Source organism: Polypterus senegalus, chromosome 16 (genome assembly GCF_016835505.1).
Source record: "Polypterus senegalus isolate Bchr_013 chromosome 16, ASM1683550v1, whole genome shotgun sequence".
Classification (NCBI taxonomy): domain Eukaryota; kingdom Metazoa; phylum Chordata; class Cladistia; order Polypteriformes; family Polypteridae; genus Polypterus; species Polypterus senegalus.
In genome coordinates, this window is record NC_053169.1 from 33,355,838 (window position 1) to 33,376,529 (window position 20,692).

Consider the following 20,692-nt stretch of genomic DNA (forward strand, 5'->3'; position numbering starts at 1 on the left):
AAATAATTTTAATTGGTATAGTTGACCATTGATAGAGAACCCCAGAGGATACAGTGTAAGCTGTTTTTTGTGACAAAAGAACCTTCCTCAATACTATTTTCAAGACTTAGGGACATGGTATCCTGTTTTAATTGTGAGAAGATGATTTTAGGTATATGTTAACATTCCTTTATGTAAATATGTAAAATATGTTTTATTGTTTTTTTATTTTTATTTATTTTTTTAAATGTACAAACTCTGGCCAACACCCTGTTGATCCCAAAACACATTGGCATATATGACTGACTATGTCTGGACATTCCTTCATTTTGAGTTTTTGATGGCACTGTGGCTTAATATGGAGATTTTATCTATTGTATCGTGCATATCCTATAATTCACACAGGTTCAAGTGAATTATTGTAAATATAATTTTTGAAGGTAGTATGGTCAATTTTAATTTTAAAAAGGGGAGCTATTGCAGCTTAAAGTTTATATATTTTATGTTTATGGAAGTCAGAAAAACTATTGTAGGTTTTTATATAATTATTTTGGGGTTCCTTCTACTCTACAGGATGTTTGATAAGGTGCTGTATCTTTTAGTGTGGTCTATCGACGCCAGCCAGCAGCTTGAAAGACAGTAGCCCCTCTGTTCTGTCAATGTTTTTACATGTCATTCACCAGCAGATGGCACCTGGGAGTCCAGTAACATGAACGTATTTAAATAAAATTACATCATTTTGGAAGCATGCTTACAAAGCTTTAACCCATATTTCAGACATAGAGTCAGACTGACAAAACATGCCAAGTCCAGTTACTGTAGAATACTTGGTTAGGGTATACATAATCGTAACTAAGTTGTATTGAACAAGTACTGAGGGAGTTCTAGTCGGAGTGAGTTGCTGCTTTCACCTGTTTCTGTCCATTGCATGTGTGCATGTCCAGTTGCAGTACTTTATACATACTTGTTTTACCTCCCGGACAGCCTGGTGGAAATGTGTAAGTTTTCTGTGTATATATTTACTACATATCATGTTATTTTATCACAATTATTAAATTTTGTAAATAAATTAAGTTTCACATTAAAATTCTTGTACATTGCAGGTTTGCTGATATGCGGAGTTGTATTATTCTTTGGTCCTCTGATTCTGTCTGAGAGACAGAGGTCACCCTGTGCAGGTCACAAAAACACACTGATACTCTTTTTTTGAAAATGTAATAATGATAATGACAATAAAATAGGTTAATATTGTAATATAAATTCAAAATTATAATGTAGGCTGTAATTTAGCGCAAAGGCACTCAGTGTAGCTTTAACACGTATAGAAAATTTGAGTCTCAATTTTAATATTAGTCACATCCTTTAAAGTGGGAAGGCGAATCACCCCATAGAACCAGCAACGACAAAATAGCAACTACAGTATGCAGAGAACAGTACAGTTCAAACAGTGCTGTCCAAGAAACCAAATTTCTGATTTAAATGCTGTTTTGTGGATGGAAATGAACTCTTTAGACCATCTTAATAATTAACAAATAATAAAGAAATTTAGGCTGCCCACGTTTGAAATAATAATCTGCTGTACCATGAAAAGGGAAAAGGAGCACAGTCCAACTGTGATACTTCTGATACTTCTCCGTTTCTCTGTTTTCCTAGGCAGACTTCTGTATCTAGATCTGTATATGAGGTGACCAATTTACTATTGCACCTGCATGCAACTGCATACAGTTTCCTGTCATCTGAGAATGTAAAAATCTTGTAACTTGGCAAAAGTTGTTCAATGTGCATATACAACACATACCCAAACATTTCATACAAAATATACATTACATCAGTGAACATTTCCCTTCAAAATCTAAGAGACAATGTTATGCATTTGCAAAAAAGGGTTAAAAGGAAATATGTGTTTCCGTCTTGTTTCACATTCCAAGCACCTGTGCAGAACTGTACAGTGCAGATATTTAAAGGGCAGAACAGAGAATTAATAGTACTGTTTTATTTTTATTATAACCCTTTTAACAAGATAGATTCCTACATTAAATTACAGGTGATATTTGTTTAGCCCTAATGTACAGTAGTTACACTAGTGAAATTAATTAACTAACCTGCCATTGTTATCATGTTTGCAGTGATGCATTTGCCGTAACTGGGCCAAGTCTTGTGGGTGTTTCGCAGAGCAAACCACTTAAGTCAAGTCAAGTTGGGGAGCATGCACTGGTACAGTGCATTGCCGCACCCACTACACGATGAAACAACTCGGGATCCCGATTGGCAACCTCCCTGGCAGACACACGGTCCAATCCCACCCTCTGGAAACGACCCTCTATCTGCCGCAGCCAGGTGTTATGTGGGTGACCCCTTGGCATAGTCCAGCCACTCGGGTCCCCAACAATGAGGATCTTATGAGCTTGATCACCCTTGGAGAAACGTGCCACATGGCTGTAGTGCTGTAACTGATGTTTCCTCAGGTAATGTGCCTCATTCGGGACTCCATGAGCAACCGATAATTCGACACAAAGTCAAACCAATGGTACCCAATTATTTTCCGGAGAAACACAGTACCAAAGGAGTCCAGTCTTTGTCTCAGGTCACTGGATAGCGTCCATGTCTCGCAACAATATAGCAAGACAGGAAGCACCAGGACTCTAAAGACTTGGACCTTCGTCCTTTTGCATAGATATTGGGACTGCCATACACCCTTTCCAGTGACCTCATGACCCCCCCATGCTCTCTCAATCCGTCTACTGACGTCATAGGAAGAGTCACCAGAGACATGAATGTCACTGCCAAGGTAAGTAAACCTCTCGACAAAGTCGAAACTCTTTTCGCAAACAAGACACACTGCTGATGGTTGTGCCCAAGAGATCATTAAAAGCCTGGATCTTGGTTTTAATCCAGGACACTCGCAAGCCCAGACACTCAGAGTCCTCGCTCAGTCTCTTGAGTGCCCCGATCAGAGCCCCCATTGACTCCGCGAAGATTACAGCATCGTCAGCAAAGTCAAGATCCGTGAATCTTTCTTCACTAACAGATGCCCCACAGCTGCTGGTCTCCATGACCTTGCCCAACACCCAGGCCATACAAGCATTGAACATAGTAGGAGCAAGAACACACACCTGACGAACCCCAGAATCAACTGTGAAAAAAACAGAGGTTCTCCCTCCACTCTGCACAGAACCAGTGTACAGGCTGGTCATGATATCCAGCAACCTCGAGGGGATCCCGTGAACCCTCAGGATGTCCCATAGGGCAGCTCAATCAACGGAGTTGAACACTTTATGAAAATTGACAAAGGCTGCAAAGAAACTATGCCGATATTTGCATTTGCAGTCCATGAAGTTCCTAATAAAAATTAATAATAATAATAAATGGAAGATCTACAATATCTGTTGTATAATATTACTGGTGAACATTATGACTGATATTACTTGAGTGTTTGTGCCCCTTCATGAAGTAGCACCCTAATTGGTTTGTGTCTATTTGCGTTAGATGTTGCTAGGAAGGGTGGGAGATGGTTGTCCAAAATGCAAAGACAACTTTTTCTATCGCCTCAATAAGAGCTAGTAACAATCACAGTTTTGACATGGTAGGTTTTGGTATAGAATTAACGCACAACCATGAGTCGCTAGTACAGTGGGCTTAATTTTACTTTTTCATAGTACTGCCAATGCTCACATGTGCCACATCAATGTTAAAATGAAAGTGAAAAAAAAAATGTATTACACTATAAATAATACTTTTAATGTGTTTAAGTCAAAACACTTGCATGTAAGAAGCACCAAAGACAAGTAATACCTGATACAGTAGCTCTATTCCCTTGCTTTCTGTTTCATTAACTCCATGGTAAAGACAGACTCTTACAGCATGAATTTTACACTGAATTTGTCTCATTTGGAGTACTCAGTGGTCTATAACCTCTTAAGGTGGTGATAACCTTAACTCTAAGTCAAGTTTCGTAACAAATTGAAACTACATTTAAAATATAAATACATATGTTCGTATGTTATTGGTTGCCAATAGGTTCTTCTAATGTTATGACAGAATCAATCAATATCACTTAACATTTTTACCTTACGAAGGATAAAATAATTTGTTTTTTGTGAACCTTTTGGTTTGAATTTGGGGAGAGTTCTTGGACAATGGGTAATTACAAACAGCAGGTTTTACCTACCTTCAGCTAAAAAGACATGGTTAAACAATCTTTAAAAAGTCAATAGGGCTTTTCCCTCATTTCAGTCTTACAATGTAAATAATATGCATTATTTTTTAGAAATCTGAAATACAAAACAAGTTTGGAATCGTTGCAGATCTGTAGAAATGCAAAAGTGACAATCATTGCTGACCACAAACTTTGATTCCCAGCTATCTGCATGAGTGCACAAGGGCCAACGGGATACCATTGTATGATTTAAAGAGTTTCACTGAGGCTTCAGCAGGAAATTATCGGTCAAAACGAAATCAAATAATTACTGTCGTACACCCAATAAGTCCTCTGAGCAGTGTGCCAGGTTTGCCAGTGGATTGGATGAGGATATTCAAGTTTGGCATGTTAGCACACTGAAGAGTGTATTGCAATGATTATGAGGTGGAGACAAGTTGCTCAAATTTGTGTGCCAAATCAGGCTGATCCTTTTGTAGCAAAGTGGCATACATCATTTGAGTTTGAGCCACAAATATTCCTGGTCTGCCATTATAATTAAAGAGCTAAGATGGCAAGGGCGTTTCATGTTTGAAGTTTAATGTTTGAATGTTGCATGAATGCTTTATTAAAGAAATTAAAGAAGCATTTTTTAAGCATCTTTGTGTTCTTACTGACAAATACAGTGCTAAACTCAGCAACACAATTTTGTAAGCAGTAGGTGACACGTTTAAAGTAATGTGTGTTAAGTAGCCTGGTTGCTTTTTAAAGTAATGAGTAACTTAATACATCCATCCATCCATTATCCAACCCGCTATATCCGAACTACAGGGTCATGGGGGTCTGCTGGAGCCAATCCCAGCCAACACAGGACGCAAGGCAGGAAACAAACCCCGGACAGGGCGCCGGCCCACCGCAGGTAGCTTAATACAATACTTTTTGAAGTAAAAAATACCTGTGTTGTTGTTATTCCAGAAGCACTAGGTGTATGGCAATAAGGACATGTACTAGATTGTTTATGTGGCTTTATCACACATTCTAGCAGAAAGGAGTGTGCTGTGTGAAATCTGGTAACAGAAACCTATAAATAAAGTCTCAGTTTGACTAAGCATATTGATAAAATGCACAAAGAGTTCCAGAAGACTTCTTGCCTATGTAAACGTGGATTTTAAAAACAACAAGTTTCTGTTTAAACAAGTTATTCATTTTAAACCAGTAATGTGTTTGCCAGTAAGCACACTCATTGATCCCTTGACCAGCAGATACATACTGAATTTCCTCGGAGATCATCCATCCAGAAATACAAGACAGACATTGGCTCAGAAAGCCCAGAGCGCCAAGTTCATCAGTTGCTATAAATAGGTAAACCTGCATGTTATCTGTATAGCTATGGTATGTAACCTTGTGTTTTGAAATAATCTGACCTAATGGGAGCATATACTGTACATTGAAAATAACAGTAGGGCCGGACTAGATGTTTGTGGTACACCATATACAATATAATATCATGGATCTCTTCTATACAATCACCACAACTAACAAATAATTTTCTACATTTATTTATATCATTTATAATTTTGAAAAACTGTACTGCTTTTTTAAGATGGAATGCTTTATTATATTAAATCATATTTTACTTTAGTGTTTCACAGTGGACTGTTAATTTAGTTTTCCTCCATGTACACTCAGCCCTACAGCATTTTTTCTTAAGATCTGATACTCTTAAGCTTTCCGAGGTATTTTAGTGCTAGAGGATTCCTTAACAATTTTTTTTAGTAACCACTGTATTGACTGCAGCTGTCATGTTAGCAAAAAAAATTACACTTTCCTGGTAACATTGCTGGGTGTGCTAGGACAAGCACTAAAATTGGACTGATTGTTCAGAATATTTATAAACTTAGACATTGCACATTCTTTAATGTTTTTTTAAGAGTATGCTGCTTTTTAATTCTAGTGACCAGTACTTCTAAATTAAAGAGAATGCAAAAATTGTCAGATATACCTATATTCACCGCCTGAAACCCCTTACAATTTGGAATCTGTCGTTATTATTAGGGATATCAAGTCAGAGAATTCCTTCATAATTTATTGTATTTTTGGGTCTATAAATGGTCAATATGACAAACTGTATCAATCCTTGAATAATTATGGCAAGATACTTGAAGTATGTGAAAGTGACAAAACTGATACCTTTACAGTTTAATTAGCTCAAAAAAATGCTGCTTTTTTACTCTGGTGAACTGAATGAACAGAATTGTAATTCGGAAGTTTCTTCCAGTGTTGCCATGGCTTAAACTTTCACATCCCCATTTTATTTTATTTTTTTTATTAATGAGACACAGCCCAAAGTTATGCAGGCTAAATGAACTGGTTTGGTTAAGCTAGCTCGTGGATGTGTGTTTAAGTGTGTTCATCCTATGATAGGAGGTTAAACACGTTTTATTGAATACCCCAGGTGATATAACTGTAAGTGTGTACACGCTTAATTTGTTTCATAGCTCTAATTCATCTTTTGGATGGAAAAGAAAAACATTTGAAGCCAGTAAAAAAACGACAGAAGTTGCAGCTGACTGGAATACACAAACTTTGATGGCAACCTGTCATGTTACCGACACTGTATTTGTTTGAGGAAAAAATTTTTAAGCACTTCCTTTTGATAGTGTTTGGTGTTCTGGTGTTGACAGTATGCAATACGGGTGAATATTTACTGTATATTAAAAGTTTTTTTTTTCCCTTTATCTATATATTGTGCAAAATTTAGCCAGTTTACAAATGTATTAGGACTGGGGCAATTATGATCTGTAAACTACATGATGCCATATTTAGATTTTAAATATTGTAACCATTTAGAAGGCTTCATGTTTCTAACTCAAAACTTGAGAAGCAGGCATACACAATATTGCACCTAAGTTTTTTTTTTTATTATTGTTGATATTAAAACCTGTCATTGTTTTGGTTAATTTGAAATCTTCACACTTAACTGATTCTATGGATCTGACTTTGTCCCATTTGTAATAACTAAATAAACAAGTTGTTTATATCAGAGTTATTATAAATGAAAACAATTAGAGGACAGTTACATTTTTAAGAAGATATCCCTTAAATAGGACACTGGAACATCCATCCATCCTCTTCCCTTTATCCGAGGTCGGGTTGCGGGGGCAGCAGCTTGAGCAGAGAGGCCCAGACTTCCCTCTCCCCGGCCACTTCTTCTAGCTCTTCCGGGAGAATCCCGAGGCATTCCCAGGCCAGCCGGGAGACATAGTCCCTCCAGTGTGTCTTGGGTCTTCCCCAGGGCCTCTTCCTGGTTGGATGTGCTCGGAACACCTCACCAGGGAGGCGTCCAGGAGGCATCCTGATCAGATGCCCGAGCCACCTCATCTGACTCCTCTCGATGCGGAGTAGCAGTGGCTCTACTCTGAGCTCCTCCCGGATAACTGAGCTTCTCACCTTATCTTTAAGGGAAAGCCCAGACACCCTGCGGAGAAAACTCATTTCAGCCGCTTGTATTCGCGATCTCGTTCTTTCGGTCACTGCCCATAGCTCATGACCATAGGTGAGGGTAGGAACGTAGATTGACTGGTAAATTGAGAGCTTTGCCTTATGGCTCAGCTCCTTTTTCACCACAAGAGACCGGTTGTACAGGGACCGAACAGCTCTTATTGGGGGTCCGGTACCCCATTCTCCCAGAGCACCCCCCACAGGATTCCCCGAGGGACATGGTTGAACACATTTTCCAAGTCCACAAAACACATGTAGACTGGTTGGGCAAACTCCCATGCATCCTCCAGGACTCTGCTAAGGGTGTAGAGCTGGTCCACTGTTCCACGACCAGGACGAAAACCACACTGTTCCTCCTGAATCCGAGGTTCGACTATCTGACGGACCCTCCTCTCCATTACCCCCGAATAGACTTTTCCAGGGAGGCTGAGGAGTGTGATTCCTCTGTAGTTGGAACACACCCTCCAGTCCCCCTTTTTATAAGAGGGAGACCACCACCCTGTTCTGCCAATCCAGAGGCACTGTCCCCGATGTCCATGCGATGTTGCAGAGACGTGTCAACCAAGACAGTCCTACAACATCCAGAGCCTTGAGGAACTCCGGGCGTATCTCATCCACCCCTGGGGCCCTGCCACCAAGGAGTTTTTTGACCCCCTCGGTGACCTCAGTCCACAGGTTCTGCTTCCTCATTGGAAGGCATGTTGGTGGGATTGAGGAGGTCTTCGGAGTACTCCCCACACCAACCCACAACGTCCCGAGTCGAGGTCAGCAGCGCACCATCCCCACCATATATGGTGTTGCACTGCTTCCTCCTCCTGAGACACCAGACGGTGGACCAGAATCTCCTCGAAGCCGTCTGAAAGTCGTTCTCCATGGCCTCCCCAAACTCCTTCCATGCCCGAGTTTTTGCCTCAGCAACCACCGAAGCCACATTCCGCTTGGCCTGTCAGTACCTATTAGCTGCCTCCAGAGTCCCACAGGACAAAAGGGTCCGGTAGGACTCTTTCTTCAGCTTGACGGCATCCCTCACCGCCGGTGTCCACCAATGGGTTCTGGGATTGCCGCCACGACAGGCACCGACCACCTTACGGCCACAGCTCCGGTCAGCCGCCTCAACAATAGAGGCATGGAACATGGCCCATTCGGACTCAATGTCCCCCACCTACATTGGGACGTGGTCGAAGTTCTGCCAGAGGTGGGAGTTGAAGCTACTTCTGACAGGGGACTTTGCCAGATGTTCCCAACAGACCCTCACAACACGTTTGGACCTACCAGGCCTGACCGCCATCCTCCCCCAACATTGAAGCCAACTCACCACCAGGTGGTGATCAGTTGACAGCTCCGCCCCTCTCTTCACCCGAGTGTCCAAGACATGTGGCCGCAAGTCTGACGACATGACCACAAAGTCGATCGTCGAACTGAGGCCTAGGGTGTCCTGGTGCCAAGTGCACATATGAACACCTCTATGCTCCTCCTCGAACTGACACTTTATTGTGGTGGAGGGGTTTGCGTGACCCAATGATCCTAGAAGCTCTGTTGTCCAGGGCTTTATGCCCCTGGTAGGGCCACCCAAGGCAAACTGGTCCTAGGTGAGGGATGAGGAAGAGTGGTTCAATAGACCTTCTATGATGAATAAAAAATATGGACGCCGTTTTCCCTCACCCAGACGCGGGTCACCGGGTCCCCTCTCTGGAGCCAGGCCTAGAGGTGCGGCACAGCCCAAAGAGGCAACATGGGTCCCCCTTCCCATGGGCCTACCACCTATGGGAGGGGCCAAGGAGGTCGGGTACAGTGTGAGTTGGGTGGTGGCCAAAGGCAGGGACCTTGGTAGAACGATCCTCGGCTACAGAAGCTGGCTCTTGGGACACTGGAACATACTGGGTTAAAATGAGATTTGTTGCTCATATGTTAAACTCTAACACCAAGTGTGACTTGGGCTCGAGGTGACGTGTAACAATCCGCTTTGCAGTGTTAAGTTTGAACAACTCTCAGAATAGTATTTTGCTGTTATCTAGTGGATGAAATAACATAATACTAAAAAAAATCAATCTTAGTAAATGGATAAGTGTCTTTACATTTGTGTGTCTTTCTGGTTATTATGCCTTAGTCATTCTAACAGTTAGCACATCAGAAACATTTTTAGTAATAAAATGCATTGCATTTATTGCTCCAACAGATGGCACATCACAAACATTATCACTGCTTTAAGAGTCGTGTAGCAAATTGCATATAATTGAGAAATGTGCATTGCAGGTGTCCTTCCAGTATCTCATCATAAACATTTGTAGCAGTGCATTTATTGGTGGAAAAACAAATGCAATGCTTTTTATTATTACATTGCTTGAACATTGCCTATGTGGGCTGTATTACTGCAAAAATGAACACTAGAAATAACTTTCCTACAATGATTATAATGACCATTTGGTGTTTCTGTTTCACTTAATATTTTTTTCTTATTGAAATAAATTCAATGATTTTTGGCTTGTTTTTTCAGGGGTAAACATAAATACATACCATTATGAGACTCTTTCAAGGGTGGGCAGTCAGTTATCTCTCTATTATAATAAAAAAAATCCTGGGACAAGACGAGACGTGACTTATTCAGAGAGATACTTTCACATCCTGTGAGACGAGACTTTGTGCCAAGAGGTTTAACCACGCCCGGGGCCAGAAATAAAAGACAGAGTAGATGACAAAGTAGAATTCATAAAGTATTCAAAAACATTGGCGCTATACACATGCAGAGCAGGTTAGAGATAATGAAAGTACTAAAATTCGAAAGTCTCAAAAAAATGATCGCCTAATTCGTGTTGCCATCAGGGAAATGTAGTGTTTCTTTGCAATGAAGAGGCGTATCTGTGAGAATTAAACTATTTGATTTTTGTTGAAAGTGAAATCCACATACGTGAGCGGCAGAGATGTGGAGTGGCTGGCTCGTAGCACAAGTAAGAGGGGGTTGGCGAGAAAAGTGAGCAGGGAGCGAAGCACCCTAGTTTAAAAAATTAAAATGTCCTCTTTGTCTCTTTGCCTGGATTTCACTAATAATTATGACTATTACTGTATGAAGTCAATTACCAGTCACTGACACTGTACAAACTGTGGAATATGTATCAGGGAATCGTCAAAAATATGCAGAAGGTGTATATTCCCGATTGTGTTGCAACTGTTGACAAAAATTTCAAGAGTTACAAGGGAAGCCTGTCGTGGATACAGTACCTCTCATCCAAATGGGCACGATTCAGTATCAAATTCTACATGCTGTACAAAGAAAGCTCAGGGTACATCTGGAATGTGATATCTTACACTAGTAGAGGGACCAGATGGGATAGCAACTACAGTCAATATGGCATTGCTACATCATCTTTGCTATCATTAGTGAACCCATTCCTTGACTGATGTTCTATATAGCAGTATGGTAGGCTACAATAACACAATGGGTGATATCTATCATGAGGGTCAGGCAGTGACATTTTGCCCTGTTAATATTCAAGCAACAGAAAAATTATTTGGAAAAAAAAAAAAATCTGCTTGAACATTGCCTATGTGGGCTGTATTACTGCAAGAATGAACACTAGAAATAACTTTCCTATTATGATTATGTTAACCATTTGATTTTTACATGTTTCTCCTACACTTAATAATATTTTTTTTTTATTGAAAAACATTCAATGCTTTTGGCTCGTTTTTCCATGGGTAAACATAAGTACATACCATTACCAGAATCTTTCATAGGCGGGGCAGTCAGTTATTTAAAAAATTAAAATGTCTTCTTTTTCTCACTGGCTTGTTCATAAGACATAAATAAGTAAAACAATAAAACAAATTATATTGTAAGCTCAAGAACAGAAAAGGTATTTTTTAAATTTATAACAAAAGGGGTCACATTAGAACACAATTTTATGGTTGCAAATTAATAAATATCATGATTGTGAAGAAATAAATTTGACTTGAAAAATATTGAACTTACCATTTAATCCAGAATTAGTCATTGAATTGTAAATTGTACTAAATGTAAGTGCAGAAATTACTCAAAACTGAAGACAGAAGCGCACCCCATTCACATATATATTTTATGTGCTTTCACTACATTAACCATGTTGTTGTTATAATATTAAATATTACTTTGCCATTAAAACCTAACAAGCTAAACAAATATTCATATTCTTTTGTTAATACTGTAGCACTGAGCAGGTGTTCACTGATGCCAAGTGCCAATGAAATTCACTGTATTTACATTGCTCTTTTAAGTAGTTTGCAGTCCTTTAAAAGACCACTCACTGTTGCTACGCTAGTTGGAATTCTTATGTAACTTTGGCAGGCTTTCTGTTCTCATAGGCTTCCCTGCCCTGAAGCTACTCATTTTCAAGATGGAATTCAAATTCATTCTATTGGTGACTCATCCCCAGGCTGTTGCAACTCACCTGTACTGTTGCAGTACATTACACATAGTATTAGTAGATTGTTGTGTATCACGCTGCTATTTACAGAATTAGTTTGTTGGGCAGTCTGGGAGGACAGTGCAGTATCCTCAGAGCAGCATAGAATGCATTTGTTGATGTATGAACTTGAAGAATAAAAGTACAGTAAGTAAACTAATTGATTTTTACATTTTAATAATAGAAAAGAACTTTTATCTTACTGAGCATCAGGTGCTTTGTTAAGAGAGAAATTGGATTCTGTTTTTTCCACTACTAGATATATAGATAGATACTTTATTAATCCCAAGGGGAAATTCACATACTCCAGCAGCAGCAGCATACTGATACAAAAAACAATATTAAAGAGTAATAAAAATGCAGGTAAAAACAGACAATAACTTTGAATAATGTTAATGTTTAACCGGGTGGAATTGAAGAGTCGCATACTGTGGGGGAGGAACGATCTCCTCAGTCTGTCAGTGGAGCAGGACAGTGACAGCAGTCTGTTGCTGCAGCTGCTCCTCTGCCTGGAGATGAGACAGTTCAGTGGATGCAGTGGATTTCTCCATGATTAAGAGAAGCCTGCTCAGTGCCCGTCACTCTGCCACGGATGTTAAACTGTCCAGCTTCATTCTTTAAAATAGAGCCTGCCTTCTTCATAAGTTTGTCCAGGTGTGAGGCGACCTTCTTCTTTATGCTGCCTCCCCAGTACACCATCGTGTAGAAGAGGGCACTCGCCACAACCATCTGGTAGAACATCTGCAGCATCTTATTACAGTTGTTGAAGGAAACCAGCCTTCTATATAAGTATAGTCGGCTCTGACCTTTCTTACACAGAGCATCAGTATTGGCAGTCCAGTCCAATTTATCATCTAGCTGCACTTCCAGGTATTTCTAGGTCTGTACCCTCTGCACACAGACTCCTCTGATGATCATGGGGTCCATGAGAGGCCTGGGCCTCCTAAAATCCACCACCAGTTCCTTGGTCTTGCTGGTGTTCAGGTGTAAGTGGTTTGAGTCACACCATTTAACAAAGTCCTTGATTAGGTTCCTATACTCTTGCTCCTGCCCACTCCTGATGCAGCCCACAATAGCAGTGTTGTCAGCGAACTTTTGCACATGGCAGGACTCTGAGTTATATTGGAAGTCTGATATATATAGGCTGAACAGGACTGGAGAAAGTACAGTCCCCTGCGGCGCTCCTGTGTTGCTGAACACAATGTCAGACCTGCAGTTTCTGAGACGCACATACTGAGGTCTGTTTGTAAGGGAGTCCACGATCCATGCCACCAGGTGTGAATATACTCCCATCTCTGTCAGCTTGTCCCTAAGGAGCAGAGGTTGGATCGTGATGAAGGAGCTATAGAAATCCAAAAACATAATTCTTACAGCACCACTGCCTCTGTCCAAGTGGGAGACGGATCGGCGTAGCATATAGATGATGGTATCCTCTGCTCCCACCTTCCCCTGGTATGTGAACTGCAGAGGGTCGAGGGCGCAGCAGACCTGTGGCCTCAGGTGGTGAAGCAGCAGCTGCTCCATGGTCTTCATCACATGTGATGTCAGAGCGACAGGCCGGAAGTCATTCAGCTCACTAGGACGTGATACTTTTGGGACTGGGGTGATACAAGATTTTTTCCAAAGCCTTTGGACTCTCCCCTGTTCCAGGCTCAGGTTGAAGATGCGCTGTAGAGGACTCCCTAGTTTCAGCGCACAGGCCTTCAGCTGTCGTAGCGATACTCCATATGGACCCGCTGCTTTGCTGGCACGAAGTCTCCTCAGCTCTCTGCTCACCTGTGCTGCTGTAATTGTGGGTGGGGATGTCTCTCCTATGCCGGTATCAGCAGAAGGGTGGTTGGAGGATGCAGTACTCCGAGGTGAGAGTGGGTTAGGGCGGTCAAACCTGTTAAAGAAGTTGTTCATTTGGTTTGCTCTCTCCATGTCTCTCTCGATGGTGGCACCCCGCTTTGAGCTGCAGCCAGTGATGATCTTCATCCCATCCCACACTTTCTTCATGCTGTTATTCTGCAACTTCTGCTCCATTTTTCTTCTGTACTGCTCCTTCGCTGCCCTGAGCTGGACTCGGAGTTCCTTCTGCACGTGCTTGAGCTCCTGCTGATCACTGCCTTTAAAAGCCCTTGATGTCACTTGTAATCCATGGCTTGTTGTTAGCATAGCAGCATACTGTTCTTCCTGGAGCTACAATGTCCATATAGAAGTTCATGTAATCAGTAGTGCAGTCAACAACCTCCTCAATGTTCTCACTATGTGATCCCTGCAGGATATCCCAGTCCGCAGTTCCAAAGCAGTCTCTCAGACCCTGCTCTGCCTCAGGGGACCACTTCCTGAATGAGCGTGTGGTTGTATGTAGCTCCCTCACTTTTGGTTTGTAGTGAGGCTGAAGCAGAACCAGGTTATGATCTGCTTTCCCAAGCGCAGGCAGCGGGGTGGTGCCGTATGCATCTTTAATGTTTGCATAAAGTAGGTCAATAGTCCTATTTCCCCGGGTGTTACAATCCACATACTGGGAGAAGGCAGGTAATGTTTTGTCCAGCCTTAATGGTTAAAGTCTCCAGCGATTAGCACAATAACTGCCAATATACAAAATTTCTACCCTCAGTTCCAGTCTCTTTACCTTCCTTCTCTCCTCTGGACACGTCTCCCCCCTCTTCTTTTCCTTCTTTGGCCAATAGTAGCCCAATTTCTGCCAGCACCCTGTTGTTAACTCGGGGCTCGAATGATTCGGTATGGAAATTTGTATTGCTGTCCGCATATTGATTTGGCAAAATTTTACACCGGATGCCGTTCCTGAATTAATCCTCCCCACTTATCTGGACTTGGGACTGGCACAAAGAAACACACTGGTTTGTGCATCCCCTGTGGCTGGGTTACCTTTGGGACTAACTAAAAATTTAAATTATTAATGACTAGCAAAATACCCGCGTTTCGCAGCGGAGAAGTAGAGTGTTAAAGAAGTAATGAAAAAGAAAAGGAAACATTTTGAAAATAACGTAACATGATTGTCAATGAAATTGTTTTGTCACTGTTATGAGTGTTTCTGTCATATATATATATATATATATATATATATATATACATACACACACACACACATATATAATCATATATATATACACATATACATACAGTGGTGTGAAAAACTATTTGCCCCTTTCCTGATTTCTTATTCTTTTGCATGTTTGTCACACAAAATGTTTCTGATCATCAAACACATTTAACCATTAAGTCAAATATAACACAAGTAAACACAAAATGCAGTTTTTAAATGATGGTTTTTATTATTGAGTGAGAAAAAAAATCCAAACCTACATGGCCCTGTGTGAAAAGTAATTGCCCCCTGAACCTAATAACTGGTTGGGCCACCCTTAGCAGCAATAACTGCAATCAAGCGTTTGCGATAACTTGCAATGAGTCTTTTACAGCGCTCTGGAGGAATTTTGGCCCACTCATCTTTGCAGAATTGTTGTAATTCAGCTTTATTTGAGGGTTTTCTAGCATGAACCGCCTTTTTAAGGTCATGCCATAGCATCTCAATTGGATTCAGGTCAGGACTTTGACTAGGCCACTCCAAAGTCTTCATTTTGTTTTTCTTCAGCCATTCAGAGGTGGATTTGCTGGTGTGTTTTGGGTCATTGTCCTGTTGTAGCACCCAAGATCGCTTGAGTTGACGAACAGATGGCCGGACATTCTCCTTCTGAATTTTTTGGTAGACAGTAGAATTCATGGTTCCATCTATCACAGCAAGCCTTCCAGGTCCTGAAGCAGCAAAACAACCCCAGACCATCACACTACCACCACTATATTTTACTGTTGGTATGATGTTCTTTTTCTGAAATGCTGTGTTCCTTTTACGCCAGATGTAACGGGACATTTGCCTTCCAAAAGTTCAACTTTTGTCTCATCAGTCCACAAGGTATTTTCCCAAAAGTCTTGGCAATCATTGAGATGTTTCTTAGCAAAATTGAGACGAGCCTAATGTTCTTTTTGATTAACAGTGGTTTATGCGTCTTGAAATCTGCCATGCAGGCCGTTTTTGCCCAGTCTCTTTCTTATGGTGGAGCCGTGAACACTGACCTTAATTGAGGCAAGTGAGGCCTGCAGTTCTTTAGACGTATATATATATATATATATATATATATATATATATATATATATATATATATATATATATATATATATATATAATTTGTTACAGAACTTTGGTCGTGAACCGAAGCAATTTCCCCCATAGGATTGTATGTAAATACAATTAATCCATTCCAGACTGTACAAACTGTATGTAAATATATGTTAAGATTAAGCACAAATATAGTTAATTACACCATATAAACTAATGTAAAAACATTGAATAACACTGACACAAAACACCCAGGCTACCTGCTCAGCTAAATGAGCAGGCTCGCTCGCGCTCTCTCTCTCTCTGTAGCACACACACACACCACCTCCTCCCCTCCCTGTCAGCAGCACGTGCTCGCTCTCTCTCTCTCTCTGCACTTGCTCGCTTGCGCTCTTTAATCTCTCCGTAGCACACACCCCCTCCCTGTCGGCAGCACGCGCTCGCTCTCTCTCTCTCTCGCTCTCTATGCTCGCACGCTCTCTCACTCTCTCTGAACAGAGGGGATCATTTGAACAAATCCGAACTTTAATTTAAAAATCAACCACAAGCAACCAAAAAAGTAACATTGCAGGAGTTCACGCTAATAGCCTTACAGTCCGATCGCTGTAAACACTTTTTTTAAAATGAGTTTTAAGCACAGCGGAAAAAAAAGGAACATTAGAACAAATCCAAAGTGTATTTAAAAACCAACCACAAGCAACCAAAAAAGTAACATTGCAGGAGATCACGCTATTAACCTTAAAGCCCGATCGCTGTAAACACCTTTTTTAAAATGAGTTTTAAGCACAGCAGGAAAAAAAAGGAACATTAGAACAAATCTGCCTTACCACACTATGAATGCCACTTCTTTTGCGAAACTTTTCAAACCATCCTCTACTGGCTTTAAATTCCTCACTTCTGGAACTCGTAGAAGGATAGTTTTGCAGCAAATCGCCATGAATCTTCCTGGCTTTCTCACATAACATCGCCTCACTTACGCTATCCCCTGCAAGTTGCTTCTCGTTCCGCCACACTAGCAACAGTTTTTCCACCTCTTCCAGCACTTGAGGCCTCTGCCTGGTTAACGCTGTAACGCCTTTTGCAACATCAGCTGCTTTAATAGATTCTTTCTGCTTTAGAATAGTCGAAATCGTAGATTTTGACTTCTTGTACTTGGCGGCAAGATCAGTAACATGAACGCTACACTCAAACTTTTCAATAATTTCTTTCTTCACTTCGATTTCAATTTTCTTCAAAACTTTCTTCTCACCACTCTTCACTTGCTTAGAAGCCATGGTTTACTACAAAAGCCCACGAAATATAGAGCGCAAAGATATCACAGGTAAAGTACGCACGTCTGACTGAGAACAATGAACATGGAGCGGCTCAACACGTGCTTAAATACAGTAATAGGCACGCATGCGCAGGCAGACAGGCACGTCTGACCGAGAACACATGCGGAAATCATCAGCGCATACAAACCAAAAGGGAAACTGGCTTATTCGTATACCAAGTGTGTGGTCGAGGCAAAAGTTTGTCGAACTTTTTGGTTGTGAACCGAGTTGTACGTGTACCGAGACGTTCGTGAACCGAGGTTCCATTGTGTGTGTGTACAGTAATCCCTCGCTATATCGTGCTTAGACTTTCGCGGCTTCACTCTATCGCAGATTTTAAATGTAAGCACATCTAAATATATATCACGGATTTTTCACTGGTTCGCGGATTTCTGCAGACAATGGGTCTTTTAATTTATGCTACACGCTTCCTCAGTTTGTTTGCCCTGTTGATTTCATACAAGGGACGCTATTGGCGGATGGCTTAGAAGCTACCCAATCAGAGCATGTATTACATATTAACTAAAACTCCTCAATGCTATAAGATATGCATCCCGCGCGGAGCTTGATTGTTTGCTTGTCTCTGACTCTATCTCACCCTCTCTGACATTCTCTGCGCCTGACGGAGGGGCTGTGAGCAGAGGTGCTGTTTGCACAGAAGCTGTTTGCCAAGTGGATACGGACACACCTCTAAGAAATGCTGCTTTATCGCAATGCTTCCAAAAGCACACTTATTGATTTTTTGATGGTTTGCTTTAATCTCGCTCTCTCTCTGACGTTCTCTGCGCCTGACGGAGGAGATGTGAGCAGAGGGGCTGTTTGCACAGAGGCTGTTTGCTTAGAAGATACTGACGCCTCTAAAAATGCTGCGCAAACTTAAAAGCACACGTATTGATTTTTTGATTGTTTGCTTTTCTTTGCGAGCGAGCTCACTCTCTCTCTCTAAAATTCTCTGCTCCTGAAGAGAAGATCTATTTGCATTCTTTTAATTGTGAGAAAGAACTGTCATCTCTGTCTTGTCATTGAGCACAGTTTACACTTTTGACTAAAGGGTGTTATTTAATGTCTAGAGGGCTCTAATAATGTTAACAGTGTGGGAGAGTTTATAAGGGCTTAAAATATATAAAAATAACTACAGAAACATATGGTTTCTACTTCATGGATTTTTATCTATCAGGGGGTTCTGGAACGCAACCCCCGCGATTGAGGAGGGATTACTATATATATATATAGATATATAGATATATAGATATATAGATATAGATATATACTAGCAAAATACCCGCGCTTCGCAGCGGAGAAGTAGTGTGTTAAAGAAGCAATGAAAAGAAAAGGAAACATTTTGAAAATAACGTAACATGATTGTCAATGTAATTGTTTTGTCACTGTTGTGAGTGATGAGTGTTGTTGTCATATATATATATATATATATATATATATATTTACACACACACATAAACATATATATATATACATATCTATACATATACACATATATATATCTACATATATACATACATATATATATCTACATATATACACATACATACATATATATATATACATACACACACATATATAAACATATATATACATATACATACATATCTACATATATACACACACAGCTATTTCGTATCAGTGCAATACGCTGCTTGTTAAAACGGATAACTCCGCTCTTACGCAAGTCTGCGGATATTATGAACTATCGATTTGTTCAAGTTCTATTTAAATTTTAAATAGAAGGAATTTTTATTTAGTCGACAGAAATATCTTTGGTAGGAATGGTAAAACAGACAGGAATATTATTCCTGAATAAATCAACTCAAACCTTAAACAACTTATAATATTTTGCTCTCCATAAAAATATATCCTGTCTAAATTATACAAGTTAGAAATAAAGTAAACATTAAAAGAACAAACATTCAAATTTCTTTACTCTTATGTAATTTTATATAAAAATAAACTTAGATTTTAAATATCCCAAAAGATTTTGCTCTCCATAAAAATATATCCTGTCAAAATTATACAAATTCAAATATGAACATGCTGCATAACAAAACCTGGAAATATAAATAAAATGTGTTCCTTTCAGCAATAACAAATCAAATCATTCAGTTGTCTTTGCTCATATGTCATTTTAGAGCTGGACGCCTGGCATCTTTTTGGCAACAGGTTCGTTTCTGTTTGGTGTGAGGTTCTGTGTTGTGGAGATTCTCAGGATGGATTGCAGGTGCTCATCAGTGAGGCGACTCCTGTGTGCTGTTTTGTTAGTCTTTATCACTGAGAAGAGCTTCTCACACAGATATGTGCTACCAAACATGCACAAGGTTCGAGCCGCATGTAGACGGACTTTTTTTGTTCTTCAAAGTCACCAAAGCGCGTAAACTCAGTGCGCCAGTTTATCAGCAAAGTGCGATTTGGGAACACCGTAGTGACGACTTGGTTTAACATTACTTGGCAACAGGGAAAGTGGGGCAAGGTGCACTGGTGCATTTGTGTCTCCCATAAAAGCAGCTTCACTTGAAATCACTTTGTGATTGTGCACGGTAAAACGTCCGCTGAAGTGTCAGATTCTTATTTAATTCTTCTGCTTTCTGTATCTTCTGCATTGCATTCAGGTTACCCTGATGTTTTGTCTCATAGTGCCGTCTTAGATTAAATTCTGTAATTACAGCCACATTAGCTCCACAAATGAGACACACGGGTTCAGTAAACATATACTCAGCCTCCCATCGGTTTTAAAGGCTCTATTTTCAGAATCAACTTTTCTCTTCAGCATCGTGTCAGCTAGCTTCAATAACTTGCAGCATCATAAGCTAGACTTGATTAACGCGTAAGTGTTGAGGCAAGGCAGCTGAAGCGCTGCATTATGGGATCTGTAGTTTATTGTGTTACCAGCGCTTCATATACCCGGCTTTAATAACAATAATACAGTATATAAAATGATCTCGGGCCGGATATAATTACACGCCGGCCGGATGTGGCCCGTGGCCCTTGAGTTTGACACATATGGACTAAATAGAACTTGAAAAGATATATTTTTCAAATGTGATCGCGCAATTCAGATAGAGTTGACGACTACAGCCTGCATGCCTCAATAAGTCATCCTCCCTCGCTCTTACTTTTTACCGCTCATCTAATGAATACACTGAGTATGGCTTTACCAAAACAATCATTGATGGCTAATAAAGTATCCATTATTCGA

The 20,692-nt window shown here is 40.5% G+C and overlaps 1 protein-coding gene across 3 annotated transcripts in view; it reads left to right on the top strand.

The window, feature by feature from the left end:
* Nucleotides 1-20,692, top strand: part of map3k4 (mitogen-activated protein kinase kinase kinase 4) — a 158,576-nt gene that overhangs the window by 58,533 nt on the left and 79,351 nt on the right. The gene's annotated exons all lie outside the window — the stretch shown is intronic.